A 15968-nucleotide genomic window follows, 5' to 3' on the forward strand; every position below is an offset into this window, starting at 1 on the left:
AAGGATAGGTGGAGGTGGGTTCAAAGGTAATTTTTTCAAGTGTGGTCAAGAGCGATATAGATCTTTTCAATTTTGAATTGGTAGGATAGTTGCTATTGTGAATGAGGTTGAAGTCCAAGAGAGTCAGCCTAAGCAAGGAGAGAGTTTATTGGCTCAATGAGTATTGGTTGGTGAGAGGACATTGGTTTCTTGTTAGAGGATGAGTTTTTTCAAAACTCATTGTAATTCTAGTGGTAAAGTCTACAAAGTGATTGTGGATGGTGGTAGTACTGATAACCTTGTTGCTGAAGAGATGGTTCAAAAACTTGGTTTGAAGAAAATGAGACATCCTTATCCTTATAGGATTGGTTGGTTACAAGGTGAGCATGCTTTGAAAGTGAGGGAGCAATGCCTTGTTAATTTCCAGATTAGGCAGTATAAGGATCAAGTTTTGTGTGATATTATGGATATGAATAGTTGTCATGTGTTGCTTGGTAGACCTTGGTAGTATGATTGTAGGGCTATGCATGATTGCATTAGAAATGTGTTTACAATTGAGAAACTCTTTATATGTTGAATCCCAGAAGATGTTCTCCCTGTTACTAGAACATCTTTTCAAACTTGGGGTGTTTGATGTAGGAACATCTTGGGTTCGCTTGCAATCCCCCATGTTTGAGAGGGATTTTGGTTAAAGGTTATGGAGCTTGGTGAATATTGGTGCTCAACATACACTGCGAGCTTGGCATGGTCTTGGGAGCTCAGCATGGTCTGGGAGCTTAGCATGGTCTATGGAGTGGCATGGTCTAGGGAGCTCGGCATGGTCTATGGAGCTTGACATGGCCTAGGAAGCTTGGCATGGTCTAGGGAGCTTAGCATGGTCTATGGAGCTCGGCATGGTCTAAGGAGCTTGGCATGGTCTATGGAGCTCGACATGGTCTAGGGAGCTTGGCATGGTCTAGGAATTTGGTGTTTGTTTTAGGCTGTATAACTAATTTTCCAAAATGAGTTAAAATATTAAAATTTCAAAGATTGAAGAAGGCATATATTTCTACCTATAGTTCAAAGCTCGAGTTCGAATTCATTTGGAGCTAGGAAATATCACAATTTTACTAAGACATCAATTTTGGAAATTTAATTGTTGTAGGAGGCTGACTTGTGGTATTTAATTTATGTATTTTTATTTAATTTGTGGTTTAGGCTGACTTGTGGCTTAGATTGGTATAAGTAGGGGTTGGGGGGGGGAGTCCTCAGGCATTAATCATCCATTGTGGAGAAAATGAGGAGCTTGGGGAGAGTGAATTTTGAGAAGGGCTAGTAGCTGGGGCTTGGAAAACAAGGAGAATGCTTGGTGGGCTTGCGAGCTCAAGTTGAGTTCTTCCTTGGAGGTTTCTACCAGAGTGTGGATCTGGAATAGCTAGGGCTTGGGTTTGGATCTTGAGGGATCTTTTAGAACTATTACTTGCTTTGTATTTGGCCATAACTGGGAAGGCCTTACAGCCTGACACATTGCATGTAATCAGTTATATTTTATGAATATATTATTATGATTTGGTATCAGATCTTGCATTGTTGCTTCTTCTTTTTGTGTTTCCACTACATGGTTATATATTTGGGGGCTAGGAGATACTCCCCTACTACACTACGTCAAAAGCTAATTTGATCAAGTATATAAACAAAAGGTAACTTATTTTATCTTGAACTTGGTGAATGCTCATGTTTTATTGCTTAAGTTCAAGAAAATTGGTTGTGGCACAGAAGGTTATGTCATGTGAATTTTGATAATCTGATAAAGATAAGAAAATTTAGGAAAGCAAGATGCATTCCTAGTATAAAGAAACCTGATGTTGGTCTATGCAAGAATTATCAAATTGGTAAGATGGGAAAGACTAGATTTAAAAGTAAAAATTATCAGTCTGAAGAAATTGTGGAAATTGTGCATACTAATTTGTGTGGACCTATTGGAGTTGAGAGCTATACTAGAGAAAAGTTCTTCATTATTTTTGTTGATGAATACTCTAGAATGATGACTATCAAGTATTTGAGAGAGAATTCAAAAGAATTTTAGAAGTTCAAATGGTATTTGGCCAGAGTAGAAAAAGAAATAGGGAAAAGACTAAAATGTTTGAGATCAAACAGAGGTAGTGAATTCATATCCCATCGATTCAACAACTTTTGTATTGAAAGAGGAATCAAAAGATAGGTATCAGCTCCTAGAACACCTGAGCAAAATGGAATAGCTGAAAGGAGGAATAGATCTATCATGGATTGTGCAAGGAATCTAATGATTGAAAAGAACATTTCTATCAAATAGTAGAAGGAAGCTATCAGCACTGCAGTTCATACCTTGAACCTAGTATAGTTGAAGGAATCATTCAAGAATCCCTATGAATTATGGGATGGCTATAAATCCAACGTAAGTTACCTAAAAGTATTTGGAAGAAAATGTTATATTTTGAAAGAATCTAGAATAGGAAAATTTGATGTGAAGGGTGATGAAGGCATATTTTTGGAATATTCTTGCAAGAGTAAGGCGCATAGATGTTTGAATTATCTAGTCACAAAGTCATAGAAAGTGTACATGTAAAAGTTAATGAATTTGCAGAAAGAACTAAAGAAAAAAATAAAAAGGAACAAGAAGATTATAGGAGATTTTTTTTCATTGAACCTGATATAGTGGGAGATACATCCATCAATCAGGAAACTTCTACTCTCAAATCTTCAGTCACTAAGTTACAAGAAGTTCAAACTAAGTTGCAGGAACTTGAGTCACATTCAGATGCTACTGAGCCAATCCCTACCAAGTCTGAAGGACCCGAGCTACAGTCAAATCAACTAGAGCCAAAAATTGAAATTAAAAATGAAGACAGTCGAACTCAGTCAAAAGGCAAGGAACTTGTATAGGCCAAGTATGTCAGTAGACATTATGTACCAGATCAAATTATAGGAGACAAGTCTGAAGGTACTATGACAAGAAGTAAGCTAAAATGTACTTTTTTACTTGCTGATTTTGAATCTAGAAATTTTAAAGATGCATTAGAAAATAAAAGTTGGATTGAGGCTATGAATGGAGAAATAGAGAAAATAGAGAAGAACAATACATGGACTCTTGTACCTAGGCCTAAAGATAAAAATGTGATTGAAACAAAGTAGGCATTCAGAAATAAGTTGAATGAAGATGGTAGGGTATCAAGAAAAAAAGCTAGATTGGTATGTAAATGCTACTCTCAAGAAGAAAAATTGATTATGGAGAGACTTTTACTCTTGTTACAAGACTGGAAGGTGTCAAGACCTTACTTACATATGCTACATACAAAGGATTTAAGGTATATTAGATGGATATCAAATTAGCATTTCTCAATGGTATTCTTGATGAAGAAGTCTACATTGAGCAACCTAAAGGTTTTGTTGATCTAGTCAAGAAGAACATGGTCTATAAATTACACAAAAAATTATGTGGTTTGAAACAAGCCCCTAGAGCATGGTATGAAAGATTGCATAACTATCTTATTCAGATTGGTTTTCAGAGAACTAATGATAATAGTAGCTTATATATCAAGGAAGGACCAAATAACAATATTGCTTTGGCAGAAATATTTTTGGATGATACTTTGTTTATAGGAAATGATGATAAATGCAAATAGTTTTGAGAGTAAATGAACAAGGAATTTGAGATGTCTATGTTTGGTGAGAAATAATTCTTTGTTGGTCTTCAAATTCAAAAGAGCAAGAATGACATCTACATCACTCAATCTAAGTACATCAAGGAGTTAATCAAGAAATTTGGTATGGAAGATTGTAAACTAGTTGGAACTCCCATGTGTATTGTGCTAAATCTTACCAAGGATGATAAATCAAAATAGGTAGATTAGACCTTATATAGATCAATGATTGGAAAGTTGTAGTTTTTAGTTCATACAAAGCTTGATATTGCTCTTGCAATAGGTATTGTGGCAAGATTTTCAGTAAAACCTAGAGAGAATCACATGATGGAAATCAAAAGGATCTTGAGATACTTGAAAGGGACTGAAGATTATGGATTGTGGTATAAAATTTAGGTAAATTTGGATTTTAAAGTGTTTAATAATGTTGATTAGGTAAGAAACATTGATGATAGAAAGAGTACAAGTGGTAGAGCATTCTTTCTTGGAAAGAGGTTGGTTTCTTAGACAAGTAAAAAGAAAAATTGTACATCACAATCTATAGTAGAAGCAGAGTGTGTTGTAGCAATAGTAAATTATTCTAATATTTTTTTGTTTAAACAGTTATTGGAAGGCATGAAAGTTGAGATCAAAGAACTAGTTGTTATGTTTTGTGATAATACAAGTGCAATCAACATATCCAAGAACCCAGTGATGCATTCCAAAAGTAAGTACATTGCAATAAATTATTACTTTGTCAAAGTATTGGTGCACAATAAGGAGTTGGATTCGAATATATCCATACAAAGGAATAGATTGCTAACATATTCACCAAGTCATTACCTAAAGATGCATTATTGTATCTAAGAGGCAAGATAGGGGTCATTCCCCTATCTAAAGCTTACTAAAATGAATTTTTAGTGATGTATCAAGAGGAACCAAGTTGAAGATCTATCAGTTGATGCAACATAGTCATGGAAACATTGCATATGAATCAGTACTCAAGGTACATTGTTACTTATTTTGTATGTGTTGTCTTTGGCATGTGTTGTCAAAGAGGGAGAGTGTACTACCATATCTTTTTAAAATTGTAATTTGTTTGTGGAGAGTTTTCTATTTAGAAAAGAAGCTATGTAATTCCTTCATAGAGGGAGATTATTGCATTAGAAAAGTTTGTGGCATAAAATCTAAGAGGAAGAAATGTTTTTTCAGGAAAAGACTTGTTTTCAAATTTCATCTGCTATGACATGTTGGGTTGCCATCAATGCCAAAGAGGGAGATTGTTGGATACATTTGTTCAATTATGTGTTGTCTTTGATGTTACACAAATCTCATATTAGTTATCAAACAGAGTCTACTAAGCTTAGTTGGTCAGCAAAGAAAATTCTAGAATCTACCGACTATTCCTAAAAGTTACGTTGTGAAAATATCTTTTACCGAGCTCACTCGAGCATCTAAGGATTTTTTTTTGGAAGTTAGTGTTAACTGACCTCACAAGGTTAATAAAGGAAAGTCAGTGTTTATCAAGTTCACTCTGTCTCCTAAGGATTTTTTAGAGTTAGCAGTGTTTACCAAGCTTCAGTTGGTTAACACTGGAAATCATTTCTAGAGCAGTGTTTACCAAGAAGGATCGGCCAATGAAGGATTTCATTATTTTGGGAAATAAAGGTTAATTTTTTTATGTAATGATTGTAGCCAACTAAGGTAATTATTATTGGTAATTGTTAGTTGTAAATGAGCCAAATCAACAATTTGTAAGGTATAAATAAAAGATCAAGTTGTGAATTCTAAATTTTAATGAGCAAGCATGCGAGTGTGTTGATTATGTGAATGAAATGTCCCTTTTCTAATTTTTCATGGTATTTCAAGCCTCAAATCAGATCTTTAAAATCAAACAACTAATATCCCAAAGATCCACCAAATTCCTCAAGAAACTCCAAATCGGGTATGCTGAAAATAGTGCTAAAAGCTTCACAACTTCACAAATTATTAATAAATCTGAAAATGGAAATTTTTATAGAAATTTCAGCACCATAACAGCCTACAAATTGAAATTTTTAGATCCGTATAGCCTTTACACAACAGCTCAAAAATGTAGGACCAAAACTATGCTCATCGGGCTCCCGAAATAGCACAAAATATGCCCGAAAACACCACAAAAACACTAATAATCTATCTCAGAAGTTTAATCATATCCAAATATATATATTCAGCTCTATTTTAACATTTAAAAGTCTGATATACAGCAGCAACCCAAACTGATATGAAATACTCAACTGTAAACACCAAACTCATACAAAAAACACACCCGAAAACTCACAAATCTGCACTATTCAGCACAAAGGCAAACTCTGTATGAGCATGCACATGGAATGGCTTCAAAATCCCATCCTTAGACTTCCTGGAAACCTACAAACTCCCATTCTTGGGTCTCCCTGGAAACCTGCAAACTCTCGTTCTTGGGTCTCCTTCTCCACAGGTTTGGCAGCCTCTGAAAAATAACAAAGAAATCAGCAAAATCAAGTTCTGGAATGAGCCCAAAATGCCTCCAAAACCCCTTAAAAGAGGGCATAACTGTAACTCATGTCCAAGAGAGGTTAATGAAACATATTTTAATAATAATTTTCATTTATTAGTCCAACGGTTTCCAAAGATTAACCCCCTTTTTCTGAAACTTCACTTTCTTGGGCTTGCCTGCCTTAGCAAAAATTATTATTTTTTAATTATTTGAAAAGGGGACATGACAAGTCCTCCCCTCCCAAACATTTCTTGTCCTCAAGCAATGGCTGAACAATAAACCAATCAATCCACCTAGATCCCAAATGTAGTCATGAACTATACTACTACCAATTAACACAGGCTCCTGCAATATCCTCTGCAATATGACCAAGATGAATCCATAATCAAACTGACAATTATAGCTCAACCAAACTCCAAAATCACCACTACCACAGTCAAAAATTCATGAGACAAAAACTCTTAGAACATTAGAACAAAAGTAAAGTGGACAAATCAAACTGCCAACACCATAAATACCATCAACGCATCCCACTGGCCTATACGGAATGTACAATCCAACTCTGCAACAATGGTGAATGCTCTCAAATGAAACTATACCAAGTATGGAGAATCCACACACTGTACAACTCCTATAGTCAACACAACTCTGTAGATCATCGGCCATTGTCTCATAATGTACCCCTAATGGTAAAAAGCCATCACAAGATAAACAACAAGAAATGGAACCCAAACCAAATTTTCCTGCCATCAACTCCTCAACACAAGGATCATTTGCTAACTGATGTACATGACCTGCAATATAATGTTGATTAAAAAAACCAACCTCAGTCAACAACTCACCATGAACAAGTGATATAACCCACTGTGACTGATCACTAGCTAAGTCAGGAGATGTCATAGCCAAAGGAGTAGAATCAATAACAAAACCTGCTGAAGCATCACTCCAAAACTCCTGCTCTAAGTCATGTATTATCAAGCTATCAACTGCAGGACCTATCACCATGTCGTGCCCATCACAACTCTCATCCCAAGACATCAAACTATTCCATAACTGATGATAAGCACTAGGAACCAAAGTACATCTCTGTATCATAATCTCATCAACATGGTCATCAAAGGTAAATTGATGAGCGTACCTCATAGTGTAATGCCGATAAAATGCGCCAATCTCAGTCAGTGGCTCAGACTATAATCTAGATGAAACTAACTACAATTGATCATTAACCATGTTGGAACTGACTACTACCTCCAAAGATATCACCAAGGGAGTAGTATTACTAGCAAGAACCATGCCAACTGTCGACTCACCAACATCACACACGATCTTTGATGCATCTCTAGTCTCTGTGCCATTAGTACCAGAGGTCACCACCATGTCAAGCATACAACAATCTGCTATAACACCCAAATCAACTGAACCTGACTCTAGTGGGAATGAACCTGATATGCCAATGTTAGTATCAAGGATGGATGCATCCCCATCTCCACTGTCTCTGACAATCTTGGCCATGGACATCCTCGGATCACCAAACACCATAGCTTGTGACTGTATAGAATTAGGTAAATCCTGTGGTTGCTCTAACTCCATGGTCACCTTAGCCAAATGAAGCTGTGACTCCTTGAAAGCCAACTGTGTACTCTCAAGAATCTCAGAAGTCACCTCAAGCTGCTCAGTAAGCTCACTCACCTCATCTTCCTTGGCCAACAATGCATCATATGTTGTACTACCCCACTCCATAAGATAATCTCTGTCAGCTAGCAACTACATATAATTCTATCTCAAAATTTGAATAGCCTCCCATAAAGAGTGGATCTCTGTCAAGGAAAGATAATTGCCTTCCTGCTCATCACTAGTAGGAGAACCCCATCCATAAACTGCTAACAACTGACAAATAGCATCGAAATGCTGGCAAGTGATAGCAATGTCTCGGTCACTAACTCTCAACTGATTAGACACATGATGGCGCTGGCTTGACTGTCTCCTACAAACCTCCTCTGATGCATTGTCTAAAAGAGTATCCTCAAAGTTACTAGTCTCTAGAGTATTACCATCCATATCGTGTGAATCAAATCTAAAGCTCATATCAACATATGGAGTATCAAAAACATTAGCATTGCTGTCCAACTCCTCTATACCCAAGGAAACTAAGTCTTCAAAACTGCCCACTGCATCCTCCTGGATGTCATCAATGCCAATATGATCCTGGGACTCATCTATACACACTGCCAAATATGAAATATCATCAACACATTCTAGCAAGTATGGTCAACTAGATATATGAACAAAGCCCAACATCGATGTATAAAAACTAATACCAACATTAGACAAGATATTGGCACAAGAAAAGAAAACACCGTGTAATTTGCTAATCAACTCCATGATAGCACGCAAACAAACACTGCTACCAAAAAGTGTTAAAGATATCCAGTCAATTGAATCCCAAACACCAATATAACAATCTCAAGTCCATATCCATAAACTAGAATCAACTGGTAACTCAAGCAAACTCCTCACCTGAGTAATATGACCAATACCAACTAACTCCACATACTTGTCATGATGAGATAATGAAGTCACAATACTATCTTTGTTCACCTTCAGCTGGCTGGACAAATCATGTGAAGTACTACCAGCCTCAACCTCATGTGATGAAGCATCTAACTATGCCTGGTATTCTTTCTCAGCAAAGTCATGAATGCTCAATGTCTGCTCATCTCTACCAGGTATCTCACCATCCTGCACAATAACATCCTCATAATCATCATCTGAACCCACTACACTGTAGTCACTTCCTGTTGTAACTATACCATCCTGAATACTTGTGGCATCACCCTTTGACGACCTGTAAACAATTGTCTCAATCTGAGTATCAAGTTGACCGTTACTATCAATCTGTGTAATATCCTTTCCCACCACCTCCTGTGGCAGAGTAGAATCTAAGACCTCTACTTGGCTATCAGCTAGTTTCTCAAACTCCTCATGCAACTTCTTGGGAATTGTGTCATCTGTCCTATGAGAAAATATGCCAAATAGAAATCCAGTCAACTTATCCACCTTAGCTGGGTCAGATAACATGTCATTCATTATACGGTGGTGCTCAACCAACTGTTCAGACATGTCATGGCTTATTTTCATAAGTTTATCTCGAATGTCTAAATAACCATCCTTTCTACTATTTTGACTTTGGTTATCAATTGTCCAAGATCGTGTCCTCTGAGACTCTGTACTATACCTGTCCATTCTGGATAAAGTAGAGTGTAACCCCAATAGGATATAACTTCTTCAAACACCAAGAACTAACATGCAAATGATTAGAAGTAGCATACAACCATAGATTTGGACATGCAACTAATTAGAAGCAACATGCAACCACCAAATTATGACATGCAAGATCTAGGTAGTTGTCAAAACTGACATGCAAGATCTGGGTAGTTGTCAAAACTGACATGCAAGATCTGGGTAGTTGTCAAAACTAAAATGCAAACTTCTACAACCACCAAATTCACCAAGAACTAACATGAAATTGATTAGAAGTAGAATTTAACCATAACTTTTAACATGCAGCTGATTAGAAGAAACATGCAACCATAAATTATGACATGCAAAATCTGGGTAGTTGTCAAAACTGACATGCAAGATCTGGGTAGTTGTCAAAACTGACCTGCAACTTCTACAAACCCTCAGGCTGGCAAGATCATGGCTCTGATACCACTGAAATGTCCCTTTTCTAATTTTTCATGGTATTTCAAGCCTCAAATCAGATCTTTAAAATCAAACAACTAATATCCCAAAGATCCACCAAATTCCTCAAGAAACTCCAAATCAGGTATGCTGAAAATAGTGCTAAAAGCTTCACAACTTCACAAATTATTAATAAATCTGAAAATGGAAATTTTTATAGAACTTTCAGCACCATAAAAGCCTACAAATTGACATTTCCAGATCCGTATAGCCTTTACACAACAACTCAAAAATGTAGGACCAAAACTATGCTCATCGGGCTCCCGAAATAGCACAAAATATGCCCGAAAACACCACAAAAACACTAATAATATATCTTAGAAGTTTAATCACGTCCCAATATATATATTCAGCTCTATTTTAACATTTAAAAGTCTGATATACAGCAGCAACCAAAACTGATATGAAATACTCAACTATAAACACCAAACTCATACAAAAAACACACCCGAAAACTCACAAATCTGCACTGTTCAGCACAAAGGCAAACTCTGTATGAGCATGCACATGGAATGGCTTCAAACTACCATCCTTAGCCTTCCTAGAAACCTGAAAACTCCCATTCTTGGGTCTCCCTGGAAACCTAAAAACTCCCGTTCTTGGGTCTCCTTCTCCACAGGTTTGGCAGCCTCTGAAGAATAACAAAGAAATCAGCAAAATCAAGTTCTGGAATTAGCCCAAAATGCCTCCAAAACCCCTTAAAAGAGGGCATAACTTTAACTCACGTCCAAGAGAGGTTAATGAAACATATTTTAATAATAATTTTCATTTATTAGTCCAACGGTTTCCAAAGATTAACCCCCTTTTTCTGAAACTTCACTTTCCTGGGCCTGCCTGCCTTAGCAAAAATTATTATTTTTTAATTATTTGAAAAGGGGACATGATAGTGAAGAGGAAAGTGTGAGTAGATTTTGAAGAAGGATTAGATATCCTTGAGGAGTAGCAAAGTTGTATTCAAAAGAGGATCTAGTTAAGTAGAATAGGGATCTATATAAGCAAATTTAGTTGCATCTCATTCAGGTCAATTCATTGTTACTTTCTCACCATTGTAGCATTGATTTCTAAATCTCTTAATAGAGTTGGTCTAACAACCATTTTGCAAATCCTCTAACAAGGTGACACTTTTGTTGGATTGTTATAAAGTCCTCTAGCAAGACAAATCCTAGCAGGGTGATTAAATCCTTTAACAAAGTCACACCTAACAGTGTGTTTTGTAACCTTTAATAGGGTTGGCTCCTAACAGGGCTCACTTTAGAAGAGTGAAAATTAGTAGCTAGTTACTTGGTGGTTTTTTTCATATTGGGTTTCCACATTAAATTTGGTGTCCCATGTGTTCATTTTATTTCTTTTATGCATGCATGTTAATCATTGTGAATGTTTTAAAGATAACATACACTGCATCTATCGATTTGTAGCATTTTTCTGTGTGTTTACTGAGTGACAATAGTAACTAGTTTTAGAAGACATCGAAGGGATTTGTGGATTTATTTTTGTGGTAACTAATTGACCCCCCCTCTCAGTTACCCCATCTATATTTCCAACAATATTAGAGCCCAAGTTACTACATTGGAAATGTGCATTTATATTTTATGAGTATGATGATGAAGTTTTTTTATTGATACCAAATATCTTTAAGGAGAATTCATTATCCTAATAATCCCATATATCATCACTATCAATAAGGAGAAGTTACTACTGGAGTATATGTATAGTTATACAAAATTTTATAATTATTGGAGAAGAGTATGATCAATGTAATCAGAAGCTTACAAGAGAAGTTTTGGTTTGAAGTCAACAATAGGATAAGGAATGAGATTAAACCAAATATATATGGCCAAGATTGCATTTAGGGTTAGAAAACAACAATGAGATAACAAAAGAGAGTCAAGATAATTTGGCATAGTGATAAAGTTATGACCAACAACAAGAACAATTTAGAGGTCATCATAGAGTGACAATAAAAGAGCTAAGGGATCTCAAAAGCTTAAGAAATAAGGAAGACATAGGTCAAGTTATGGAAATACTTAATTAGTTTTCTTCTAGATTTGTAAAGTATTTTACAAGACTAATAAGTTTGTGTATGAACTTTTGTTAAATCTTCTAATAAGATAAATTCCTAGACATGTATGATAAAATCTCTTAGTCGAGTATTCTTAATAGACTAATTATATAATTAATATTGTATCAATAATTCCTCATATGGTGAGTTTCTCAAAAGGAATCATTATTGTAAGCCTAATATGTATCCTTTGTGACTGTAGTGAAAAAGTAGTGAATTTCATCCCCACTATAGTTTTCCCCTCTAACCAAGGATTTTATTTAATAAAATCATTCATGTTGTATGAAAAATGTAATAATTTCTCATTTCTTTTTACTTACTTTCATGCATGTGTGTTTTTAAGTTGAGAATCACACTATCAGTTACATATAAGGGTTACCAAATTAATGTTAAAATATACTATTCGTTAAAGCATTGAAATTGTTGAAGTTTATTAAGTAGCAATTCAAACACCACTCAGTACTTAATATTTCCAATTTATAATTAACAATTAGCTCAAAATGAAGTAAATTAAAATTTGAAATTTTAATTTGAAAAGAGAAAGGAACTATTAGAAAGATTACAAACAAGTCTTGAGGATCTTGAATGAATCTCCCAAAATAGTACAAGTTTTGAGGAAATTGGTGCTACAATAGCTTATCTATTACATAGAAACACTATTATGGAGGAAAATCTACTACAAGCCAAAAAGGAACTTGAAAGTCAAGCTTAAAGAATGACTAAATTGAAAGAAAGAATGAAGACTATCAAAGATGGAAAAGGAAAACTTGGAGCTGATAAGAAAAATCTAGAAAGGGGAATTAAAGATAAGGATAATGTCATTCTTTAAATGCAACATGAAAATAGTACATTGAATGGTTACATGAGTGATAGAAATGAGGACAACTAGTAAATCCTTGTAGAAAATGAAAGATTGCGAAAGTAAATATAAGATATGACAAATAAAATGAAGGTATAATAGGAGGTAAATGAAAAACTTACTAAGTTTGACCTAAGAATAAAGAATATTGATGAAAATTTAAAATGGAAAAGGAGATCAGGCAATACAACTGGACTTGGCTATACCAATAACAAAAAAAATGAAGTTGGTGATCCATCCAAAGCAATCACATCTAAACCAATAAAAAATTAGCATAAGAAACCTACTTTCTATAATCGTGGGAAATTAAGAAATACATTAATTGTGTGTAGAAGTAGATCATCAAATATCTCACCAAAAGCATCTTTTAATGGTCATAACTAAAACTATAAAAAATTTGGAAACAAAATAAGAGACGACAAAATGAGAGCATCAAGCACTACAACTAAAAGAAGTTTTATGGATCACTTCTATAGTTGTAATATATTTTGTCATAAAGTTGAATACTATAGGAATCAAGTGTCACCAATCAAGAAACCAAAATATATATAGTACTATAATTGTGGATATCTTGGACATATGGAAAGAGACTACAAGTTCACAAATGTAATTATGAGTGCATGATCAATAGGTATATCATGTTATGTCCATTTTAGATATGGCTATACAACATTAAATTTTAGATATTGATAAACTATAGATATGAACCATATGTAGTTAGAAAAATGAAAAACAATGTTAGACAAGTAAGGATCGAGAAGGAATACATGAGTATATCCAACAAAAAATCACCTACATCAAGTCAAGAAGGAAATTACTACTTAGGGACTCAAAACAATGGTAAAAGCTTATTATTTCCTCTACAATATAGAGAAGTGTGATGAACAAGAAAGTACAAATAAATGACTATTGTAATACTATCGATAAGAAAAAGGTAAAGTGTATTGTCTGAGTAATGTATATTGGAGAAAGTTACTATTGTAAATTCATCAATTACATAATTAAACACTTTCTTAACTTTTAGGCTATAAGTACAAGTAAAAGGAAATTAACTTGACACCTTGGAATCAAAAGTTACTAAGCATAAAATAATGTTGAAGTATTTTTATTGAAATCATTAAAAACAATAATTTGAAAAGAGAGATTTGTGCCCTAAAATTTGCAGAAGGAAAAATACTCTATTTAGTGCATACATTAAGCAAGTATAAAAAATCTAATAAAATGGAAATTTTTTCTAAGAATCCCTTCATTATGAGCATCAATGAAAGACCAAAACTAGAATCTGAGCTTTACCAAGTGGATTCAAGCACATAAGATGATGTTTGAGCTCTATTATCTCTACCATCAAGAGTGATATTGATTGAGGATATTAATAATTTTATCAATTAAAAAAATAGGGTATTGGGTAATTTGATAATTAAAGAGATGTATTACAAAGAACTATGTGAAGATGAAGTACTAAAAGATGGTTATAGGAACCTAGAAGCTCAAGGTCTCGTACATATGGTACACATGCCTAAGATGATTTTTGATGAATAGATTATATATGTGTTGAGCTGAGTAAATGATGGATCACTTTAGATGGATGAGGAGAAACTAAAAACTATTTCAAAGAAGATTGTCAACAAGGTTACAGACCTATTCCTGTAAGGGAAATAATGTCCACTAAGAGTTACTAACATGAATGAGTTAAGGAAAATAGAAGATACCACATCGGATAAGAGAGTTGTGATGGTAGATAAGTTGGAGCACAAAGGAACAAGGTTTGTAATGATGATAATAGGATATAAAATATATCAATCAAGCTACCCCAACAATGTTGTTATAATACCTATTTGGACAACACATAAAATTTCTACCCTAGGTAAAACATATGATTTAGCAAGAGGATAATTAAAGAAAATCACATGGAGATACTTTAAAGAATTTAAATGAAGAATGTAAGAACACTATTGAATTTCAAGCTCTATAGTACAAAGGTATAAAGATACTTTATGTTTTATTGCTAATATTGACAATTGAAGGATATATACAGTTGAACCTTGGACCTCTTGGATTTGATATCTAGACTATGAGGTCAAAGAAGAAGAGTTGGCTAGCTATGTTGACTATATGTTAAATTTTCTTAAAAATACTTCAACCACATGCTTTGGGAGTTATGAAGAAGTTTTTAGTAGCAAAGCTTTGGAGGCCCTAGTTGCTAAGAAACAAAAGAAGATAGATAAGACATTGGGTAAAGTACATGAGGGATCCAACAACCTATTGGTGTAGGAGGTTACACAAGAAATATTATCATTAAAAATATCAAACTTGGTACGGAAGATAAAGAAAAAATTCACCTAGCCTATTGAGAGACTATTGTCACTATCTCAAAACATTATGAAGAAACAAGTGGCAAGGAGATTGAGTTGAGAACACTTGTAGAGGCAATTGAGGAAAGAGTCATAAATAATGATAAGGGTAAATTATTTAAGAGAACAAAGACTCAACTTATTTCTATAGAGAGAAGGATTACTTGAACTCAAGTCAAGACTCCACTAGTAACAAGGAAAACAGAAGTTGAATTGGAGAAAGAAGTGATCTCATGGGGAACAAAGTTTAGTAGGAGAGTGTATAAGATTCCTTCTGACCCCAAGGATTTAGAGAAGTATATCTTTGACATAGGTTTAGTTGGGAAGATGGATTCTAATGTATTTGAAAATATAATTGAAAGTGACAAGAAAATTGTAGAAGGTTCATTGATTAAGTGCTTTAGAGAATCTAGAAAGTATCCTAGAGATGTAAATGCTAAAGTTTCCCAAGAATTGTTTACTACTTTATTAGTGAAATGGAACCCAACACATCAAAGAGTAGAAGAATTTAGGAAGAAAGTATTGAAAGAACTATGTCCTAATTTAGCAAGTAATAATATTGAACTATGGATGAATAAACATTAGAAGGAATTTAGGGCTAAGGTAATGACTATTATAGTACTAGTTGATGAATAAATTATTTTGACTCAAAATATTATAGATGTATGGATTAAATATTTCCATCAATTGCATAATTAGGGATATGAAGAGGTGGGACTTTCAAATGTTAATGATGTACTTACTCTTAGTGAATTAATTATCAGTACTACTACATAACCAAGAAGAAGTCTAAAGAAGGAAAGATCACCATTGAATATGT

This window comes from Cupressus sempervirens, chromosome 9 (assembly GCF_028749045.1).
Source record: "Cupressus sempervirens isolate cs-2001-9-10 chromosome 9, ASM2874904v1, whole genome shotgun sequence".
Taxonomy (NCBI): Eukaryota; Viridiplantae; Streptophyta; class Pinopsida; order Cupressales; family Cupressaceae; genus Cupressus; species Cupressus sempervirens.